Raw genomic sequence first — 10,666 nt, forward strand, 5'->3', positions numbered from 1 at the left:
TATCTAGATAAAGGAAGGCCCATAGACGTGGTGTATCTAGATAAAGGAAGGCCCGTAGACGTGGTGTATCTGGGTAAAGGAAGGCCCGTAGACGTGGTGTATCTAGATAAAGGAAGGCCCGTAGACGTGGTGTATCTAGATAGAGGAAGGCCCGTAGACGTGGTGTATCTAGATAAAGGAAGGCCCGCAGATGTGGTGTATCTAGATAAAGGAAGGCCCGTAGACGAGACGTGGTGTATCTAGATAGAGGAAGGCCCATAGACGTGGTGTATCTAGATAAAGGAAGGCCCATAGACGTGGTGTATCTAGATAAAGGAAGGCCCGTAGACGTGGTGTATCTGGGTAAAGGAAGGCCCGTAGACGTGGTGTATCTAGATAAAGGAAGGCCCGTAGATGTGGTGTATCTAGATAAAGGAAGGCCCGTAGATGTTGTGTATCTAGATAAAGGAAGGCCCGTAGATGTGGTGTATCTAGATAAAGGAGGGCCCGTAGACGTGGTGTATCTAGATAAAGGAAGGCCCGTAGACGTGGTGTATCTGAGTAAAGGAAGGCCCGTAGACAGGGTCTATCTAGATAAAGGAAGGCCCGTAGACGTGGTGTATCTAGATAAAGGAAGGCCCGTAGACGTGGTCTATCTAGATAAAGGAAGGCCCGTAGACATGGTGTATCTAGATAAAGGAAGGCCCGTAGATGTTGTGTATCTAGATAAAGGAAGGCCCATAGACGTGGTGTATCTGAGTAAAGGAAGGCCCGTAGACAGGGTCTATCTAGATAAAGGAAGGCCCGTAGACGTGGTGTAGCTAGATAAAGGAAGGCCTGTAGAAGTGGTGTAGCTAGATAAAGGAAGGCCCGTAGACGTGGTGTAGCTAGATAAAGGAAGGCCCGTAGACGTGGTGTATCTGGATAAAGGAAGGCCCGTAGACGTGGTGTAGCTAGATAAAGGAACGTCCGTAGACGTGGTGTATCTGGATAAAGGAAGGCCCGTAGACGTGGTGTAGCTAGATAAAGGAAGGCCCGTAGACGTGGTATATCTAGATAAAGGAAGACCCGTAGACGTGGTGTATCTGGATTTTGCAAAAACATTTGATACAGTTCCCCATAAACGTTTACTGTACAAAGTAAGGTCCGTTGGCTGGACCATTGGGTGAGTACATGGATTGAAAACTGGCTACAAGGGCGAGTTCAGAGGGGGGTGATAAATGGGGAGTACTCGGAATGGTCAGGGGTGGGTAGTGGGGTCCCCCAGGGTTCTGTGCTGGGACCAATCCTATTTAATGTGTTCATAGATGACCTGGAGGATGGGGGAAACAGCTCAATCTCTGTATTTGTGGACGATACTAAGCTAAGCAGGGCAATAACTTCTCCGCAGGATGTGGAAACGTTCTGAACAAATGAATGGGGGGAAGGGCAACTACATGGCAAATGAGGTTCAATGTAGAAAAATGTAAAATAATGCATTTGGGTGGCAAAAATCTGAATGCAATCTATAGACTGGGGGGAGGGGAACCTCTGGGGGGATCTAGGATGGAGAAGGACCTGGTGGTCCTAGTAGATGATGGGCTCAGCAATGCCAAGCTGCTGCTAACAAAGCAAACAGAATATTGGCATTAAAAAGGGATCAACTCCAGAGATAAAACGATAATTCTCCCGCTCTACAAGACTCTGGTCCGGCCGCACCTGGAGTATACTGTCCAGTTCTGGGCACCAGTCCTCAGGAAGGATGTAATGGAAATGGAGCGACTACAGAGAAGGGCAACAAAGCTAATAAAGGGTCTGGAGGATATTAGTTATGAGGAAAGGTTGTGAGCTCTGAACTTATTCTCTCTGGAGAAGAGACGCCTGAGAGGGGATATGATTTCATTATATAAATACCGGACTGGTGACCCCACAATATATAAATACCGGACTGGTGACCCCACAATATATAAATACCGGACTGGTGACCCCACAATATATAAATACCATACTGGTGACCCTACAATATATAAATACCGGACTGGTGACCCCACATTATACAAATACCGGACTGGTGACCCCACAATTTATAAATACCGGACTGGTGACCCCACAATAGGGAGAAAACTTTTTCTCAAAAGGGAGTTTAACAAGACTCGTGGCCACTCATTAAAATTAGAAGAAAAGAGGTTTAACCTTAAACTATGTAGAGGGTTCTTTACTGTAAGAGCGGCAAGGATGTGGAATTCCCTTCCACAGGCGGTGGTCTCAGCAGGGAGCATCGATAGTTTCAAGAAACTATTAGATAATCACCTGAACGGCCACAACATACAGGATATACAATGTAATACTGACATATAATCACACACATGGGTTGGACTTGATGGACTTGTGTCTTTTTTCCAACCTCACCTACTATGTAACTATGTAAGGGGAGGTGATATGTAGGATGAAAATGCAACCTTCTAATGTTTTAGATTTGATTGAATTGTGTGGCTTTTTTTTCACAGATGTGCCCAATGGTATACTGGAATTGAAAAAATTGTCTATACTTGTTTCTTACAATTTTTGTACCTGGTATTTCCTTAATAAAAACCTCTTTGATTTAAAAAAAAAAAAAGACTGGGAACCCTCCTTGATTATCTTCTGCAGCCCACACCGCCATTGTACGGCATCTGAAAAATACAATAGATAGCTCAGAGGTTCTGTAGCATCGTGGTGGTGAGTGGGCTTTGGTCAGCGCTGCCACATGACCGCTCTGACCATTGAGAGTCTCTCCGGGTTGTCCCGGTGTTCCGAAAAGCAAAAAGAGGGCAGAAGAGCGTGGCTTTCAAATGTCCAGATTATCTTTCCACGCCAGCTGATGGAGCAATCTTCCAAGAAGGTAAGTGCGGCGGAAGCCAGTGTGTGAGGAGCGTGTTGTGAGTACATTCAACTTTTAACATTTTGTGAAAAGATGAGTTAAATCGCTGAGGAACACCCTCCTTGCTATATTACGTGGTCATCGAGAAGCTAAATTGCCCCTCTGACTGCCCCAAAGTTGGTTTGAACCTGAATAGGAACATCTCTCTCCTGAGGTTCCTTAGTGGAGGCTCAGCATTGTGACCATGAAAGCCCCGAACCCCTGTTTGATGCTTTACCAAGTCGTAATCCATGTATTTAGCTCCCTGGAATGGTTATGACTACTGAATTGGGCATGGAAGGTAAGTGTTCAGGTTAGGTCAGGATCAGCAGTTGTTAACCCCCCCCCCCCCCCCCAAAAAAATAAATAATTGTAGGGGTTTCGGGGCTTTCATGGTCACCATGCTGAGCCTCTACAATTTTTTTTTGGGGGGGGGGGGGGGATTAACAACTGCTGATCCCGACTTAACCTGAACACTTACCTTCTATGCCCAATTCAGTAGTCCTAACCTTTCCAGGGAGCTAAATGCATGGATTATGACTTGGTGAAGGCTCAAATAGGGGTTTCAGGGCTTTCATGGCCACAATGCTATTTGATCCTTCACCAAGTCATAATCCATGTATTTAGCTCCCTGGAAAGGTTATGACTACTGAATTGGGCATGGAAGGTAAGTGTTCAGGTTAGGTCAGGATCAGCAGTTGTTAATTCCCCCCCCCCCCCCCAAAAAAAATTGTGAAAGTGTGACTGGATATTGGGTTGGGTAGTGACAGTGCTAGGCCCTGCCACTGAATATAAATAGCTAGACGATGCACAAGATGCACGCTAAGGCAGAGTGAGAAGTTCCAGGTGGAGAAGACTGGCTTATCAGTCTTCTCCAGGCTTTGAAATCCTGGTTTGGGATCTGGAGTTTGAAGGCTTCAAAGTGTCTTGGGTAGGAAGAAGCCTTCAATCCTATGTCCATTGCCCAGGTGTCGTGGTCAGGGGTCAGGCTCGGACACCAGTAGCTAAAGCAGTCAATAGACTCCTATCAACCAGCAGGATAAGTAACAAGCAGGTCATCCTGGCAGATGATGTGGGCTCACCCAAGGTGCGGGGTCTAAGCATTAACCAGTATTTTCCAGAGCTTATGAGGGCCGAGATGGATTTTGCTGCGTGTGGGTCAGGGTCCTCGGAATCCCCTTACCAGGGGTCCAAGCAATCTGGGGTCCATTAGCAGATATAGAAGGCAGGGATCAAGCAGAAACGTATTCAGTAAACAAGCCAAAGGTCGGTAACAAATGGATTCAGATTGAGGTTAAGCAGAAGTGTATTCAAGGAACAAGCCAAAGGTCAGAAACGATTGGAATCGAAGGAATGGACGGCAGTAGCAGTGAGATATTAGCTGGAGAGAGCACAATAATCTGGCAAACAGGAAGTCCTGCACTCACAGGAAGGCAGGAGTACACATGGGAGTTGTTATAGCCTCTGAGTTGTTAGAGACACAAGACTCTGGTCTGGAATAATCAGTGTTTATTTCAGTACTCGCTGTACACTGCAACATGCATCTCAGGACAGTACATCTTATTATGCTTCCTTACATGTGCTCTAAGATGGCTACTATGCCCCTTGACCCTTGTCATCACTCCTGGGTGGAGCCAGCCTTAAAGTGACAGTACATGTGGAACCCTTTAGGTATAACAGGAGTAACAGTCATGAAAGCACTGGACTCATGGGAAGGACAGAGCTTCACACCCAACCGATGACCGGACCTCACACTCAACAGAGGACGGGACCTCACACCCGACAGATGACGGGACCTCACACCCGACAGATGACGGGACCTCACTCCCAACAGATGATGGGATCTCACACCCAGCAGATGATGGGACCTCACACCCAACAGATGACGGGACCTCACACCCAACAGATGACGGGACCTCCCATCCAACAGATGACGGGACCTCACTCCCAACAGATGACGGGACCTCACTCCCAACAGATGACCGGACCTCACACTCGTCAGATGACGGGACCTCACACCCGACAGATGATGAACCTTACACCCGACAGATGACAGGACCTCACACCCGACAGATGACGGGACCTCACACCCGACAGATGATGGGACCTTACTCCCAACAGATGACGGGACCTCACTCCCAACAGATGACCGGACCTCACACTCGTCAGATGACGGGACCTCACACCCGACAGATGATGAACCTTACACCCGACAGATGACAGGACCTCACACCCGACAGATGACGGGACCTCACACCCGACAGATGATGGGACCTTACTCCCAACAGATGACGGGACCTCACTCCCAACAGATGACGGAGCCTCACACCCAACCGATGACCGGACCTCACACTCAACAGATGACGGGACCTCACACCCGACAGATGACGGGACCTCACTCCCAACAGATGATGGAGCCTCACACCCAACCGATGACCGGACCTCACACTCAACAGATGACGGGACCTCACACCCGACAGATGACGGGACCTCACTCCCAACAGATGATGGAGCCTCACACCCAACCGATGACTGGACCTCACACTCAACAGATGACGGGACATCACACCCAACAGATGACGGGACCTCACACCCAACAGATGACGGGACCTCACACCCAACAGATGACAGGACCTCACACCCAACAGATGACGGGACCTCTAACACCCAACAGATGACGGGACCTCACACCCAACAGATGACGGGATCTCACACCCAACAGATGACGGGACCTCACACCCGACAGATGACGGGACCTCACACCCAACAGATGTTACAATAATGTGTTATTATATATTCAGAGTGGAAACCTCAGGGATTATAAAATTGTAGTCAAGATCCAACAGATGACGGGACCTCACTCCCAACAGATGACGGGACCTCACTCCCAACAGATGACGGGACCTCACTCCCAACAAATGACGGGACCTCACTCCCAACAGATGACGGGACCTCACGCCCAACAGATGACGGGACCTCACGCCCAACAGATGACGGGACCTCACGCCCAACAGATGACGGGACCTCACTCCCAACAGATGACGGAGCCTCACACCCAACAGATGACAGGACCTCCCATCCAACAGATGACAGGAGCTCACTCCCAACAGATGATGGGACCTCACTCCCAACAGATGACGGGACCTCACTCCCAACAGATGACGGGACCTCACTCCCAACAGATGACGGGACCTCACGCCCAACAGATGATGGGACCTCACTCCCAACAGATGACGGAGCCTCACACCCAACAGATGACAGGACCTCCCATCCAACAGATAACGGGACCTCACTCCCAACAGATGACGGGACCTCACTCCCAACAGATGACGGGACCTCACTCCCAACAGATGACGGGACCTCACTCCCAACAGATGACGGGACCTCACGCCCAACAGATGACGGGACCTCACACCCGACAGATGATGGGACCTCACACCCAAAAGATGACGGGACCTCACACCCAAAAGATGACGGGACCTCACTCCCAACAGATGACGGAGCCTCACACCCAATTGATGACCGGACCTCACACTCAACAGATGACGGGACCTCACACGCGACAGATTATGGACCTCACACCCGACAGATGACGGGACCTCACACCCGACAGATGACGGGACCTCACTCCCAACAGATGACGGGACCTCACACCCAACAGATGACGGGACCTCACACCCAACAGATGACGGGACCTCACTCCCAACAGATGACGGGACCTCACACCCAACAGATGACAGGACCTCACTCCCAACAGATGACGGGACCTCACACCCAACAGATGACGGGACCTCACTCCCAACAGATGACGGAGCCTCACACCCAACCAATGACCGGACCTCATACTCAACAGATGACGGAACCTCACACTCGACAGATGATGGACCTCACACCCGACAGATGACAGGACCTCACTCCCAACAGATGACGGGACCTCACTCCCAACAGATGACGGGACCTCACACCCAACAGATGACAGGACCTCACTCCCAACAGATGATGGGACCTCACACCCAACAGATGACGGGACCTCACTCCCAACAGATGACGGAGCCTCACACCCAACCAATGACCGGACCTCACACTCGACAGATGACGGAACCTCACACTCGACAGATGATGGACCTCACACCTGACAGATGACAGGACCTCACTCCCAACAGATGATGGAACCTCACACCCAAGAGATGATGGAACCTCACACCCAACAGATGATGGGACCTCACACCCAACAGATGTTACAATAATGTGTTATTATATATTCAGAGTGGAAACCTCAGGGATTATAATATTGTAGTCAAAGAAGAGTTTAAAGAGGAGGATGATGATGGTTTGATGATGGTTTGATAAAGGCACCTTCTGAAGGACACAAGGATATGATGGAGCCACCTAAAAACAGGAACCTACCAGAGAGATGTCCCCATCCTATATTTTCCCGGGATTCCACACAGGAAGATCACACCAACCCCCCACCATCATCAGGTAGATGAGGAACAATCACTGATAGTATCATTAGGATCTGTACATTATCTGCATTGTTACAGTTTAGTTAGTTTTTATAGAAGAGTGATGCCTGAGAAAGAGCCTAGTGGTCAATCAAGACAGCACCTGAAGGACCCTTCCAAACCAAGCTGCTGGGAAAACCCTCACACCCAGTAATCCTCCATTTTTTACTGGTGTCCATGGGTAATGATCGACCTCTGTCTACTGAGAGCAGGTTTCTGACTTCAAATTCTAAATTCCACCTGAAATATTGGGAGGGCTGAGCACTCTTCTTCACGCAGAGATGTTCTTTCTCCTCCTTGTTGCAATGAACGGAAGCCTCCACTTTTACAAAGTATGGCGACATCTATTGGCCCTTTTGGCTGCTTTGATAAAGGGCATTTCAGATTTTTGAGTCTAGGATGGGGTGTCCCGGAGATACAGGCTTCAATTTCAATCCATGTCCCCCCCCCGCTTTATTTTGGTCTCTGACTCCCGGGAGACACTTTATGGGCACTACTTGACCTGTTGTAGTAAAGGGTCAGTCAACTATCCTGCTTCACACTTGCTGGCCCTGACGGTTTGGCTGTTGAAAACCAAATCAGGGATTGGAGGTCTTTACAACTCCATTATTCTTATTATGCTGCTTAAAGCGAGAAAAATCCGACCTCTTACGAGTTTGTCCTAGACCAGGGCTCTCCAAACATTGTAAACAAAGGGCCAGTTTACTGTCCTTTAGACGTCATGAGTGCCGGACAGTGGTCGGTGGGAGTAGGCCAGGTCCCTACATCGGTGGGAAAAAAAGAATCCCTCAATGTTTGTCTCAGTGGGAGTGATTGTGCCCCATCACCGGAGTCATTGGTCCACATTGTTGGCATCATCGGGAGAAATTGTGCCACCTCATTGGTGTCATTGGGAGGAATTGTGCCCCATCATTGGTGTCATTGGGAGGAATTGTGCCCCATCATTGTTGTCATTGGGAGGAATTGTGACCCATCATTGGTGTCATTGGGAGGAATTGTGCCCCATCATTGGTGTCATTGGGAGGAATTGTGCCCCATCATTGGTGTCATTGGGAGGAATTGTGACCCATCATTGGTGTCATTGGGAGGAATTGTGCCCCATCATTGGTGTCATTGGGAGGAATTGTGCCCCATCATTGGTGACATTGGGAGGAATTGTGCCCCATCATTTGTGTCATTGGTCCACATTGTTGGCATCATTGGGAGAAATTTTGCCCCATCTTTGGTGTCATTGGGAGGGAGTGTGCCACATTGTTGTTATCAGTGGATGAAATAGTGCCACAAGGGCCAGATAAAAGCAAGTAAAGGGCCACATCTGGCCACAACTGCCCTGGACCAATCTCCATGGGACATGCCTTGTCCTTTCTCCAGCCAGGATATCGATACTTGGCCTTGAGCTCCATTAAGGGTCAAGTTTCTGTCAAACTGATATTTTCTATGTGATGTCACAATAATAAATCTTCTATCTTACAGATGATTTTCTCTCTCATTTTCTTGGTTTAGAGTGGAGATCCAATGGATATAGAATTTGAGGTGAAATCAGAAGAAGAAGAGAGGTATGTGAGGGATGATCAGCAGTCTATGGAGGAGGATGGAATAACGGGGACACTTATAGAGGAGGACACTCCTACAGAGATCAGCACAGGAGACTCTGCTCTGTTACTGGGGGGGGTACCGGACACTACATAGAGGGGGGCACCGGAAACTATACAGGGGGGTGGGGCACCGGACACTACACAGGGGGGTGGGGCACCGGACACTACACAGGGGGGGCTCCGGACACTACACAGAGGGGGCACAGGACACTACACAGAGGGGGCACAGGACACTACACAGGGGGGGGGCACCGGACACTACACAGGGGGGGGCACCGGACACTACACAGGGGGGGGGCACCGGACACTACACAGGGGGGGGGCACCGGACACTACACAGGGGGGGCACCGGACACTACACAGGGGGGGCACAGGACACTACACAGGGGGGGGCACCGGACACTACACAGGGGGGGCACCGGACACTACACAGGGGGGGCACAGAGGGGGCACAGGACACTACACAGGGGGGGGGCACCGGACACTACACAGGGGAGGGGGCACCGGACACTACACAGGGGGGGGCACCGGACACTACACAGGGGAGGGGGCACCGGACACTACACAGAGGGGGCACAGGACACTACACAGAGGGGGCACAGGACACTACACAGAGGGGGCACAGGACACTACACGGGGGGGCACCGGACACTACACAGGGGGGGGGGCACCGGACACTACACAGGGGGCACTGGAAAACTATACAGGGGGTGCACCGGACACTACACAGGGGGGGGCACCAGACACTACACAGAGGGGGCACAGGACACTACACAGAGGGGGCACCGGACACTACACAGAGGGGGCACCGGACACTACACAGGGGGGGCACCGGAAACTACACAGGGGGGTGGGGCACCGGACACTACACAGGGGGGTGGGGCACCGGACACTACACAGGGGGGTGGGGCACCGGACACTACACAGGGGGCTCAGGACACTACACAGGGGGGGGACTGGACACTACACAGGGGGCACTGGATACTACACGGGGGGTGGGGCACCGGACACTACACGGGGGTGGGGCACTGGACACTACACAGGGGGTGAGGCACCGGACACTACACAGGGGGGGCACCGGACACTACACAGGGGGGGGCACCGGACACTACACAGGGGGGTGGGGCACCGGACACTATACGGGGGGGCACCTGACACTACACAGGGGGTCACAGAGGTCATCATCCAATGTTATTGAGCCCAGTGGGGTCATCATTCGTCACCCGACTCTCGGGCTCCGAGGGGGAGAGGATCCGATCGTCTCCGAGCCTACCGACGGCTCCTGTGAGTGGCACAGACATCCGAAACATGGTGGCGGGGGGGGGGGGTTGGGCACCTCTCCCACTGCAGATAAAAGTGATCTTGTGGTTAATCCGCTGCAGAGACCACTTTTATCCTAAAGAGGACCGCCCGCCATTTCAGAAAATACCGGGGATATGGCCGCTATCTGCCACCATAACAGTGGCATTTGACGTCAAAATACCGACATACAACTACCGTGGGAAGTGGTTATAATGACACCAAACAATATCCGATTTCTCCAAATATCACCCAGAATCCTCTCCACTGATCAATGAGCTACAAGTCCTGTATATAAATCACGCCTTGGCTGCCACCCTGCCACCCTGTGGCCAAAGGTGAAACTGCACATAATTTATTATTTTTATTATTACCCGGCTCTACACTGCCACCCTGTGGCCAAAGGTGAA

Source organism: Lithobates pipiens, unplaced genomic scaffold (assembly GCF_037356315.1).
Source record: "Lithobates pipiens isolate NorthernLeopardFrog02 unplaced genomic scaffold, aLitPip1_a1.2 Scaffold_35, whole genome shotgun sequence".
Lineage (NCBI taxonomy): Eukaryota > Metazoa > Chordata > Amphibia > Anura > Ranidae > Lithobates > Lithobates pipiens.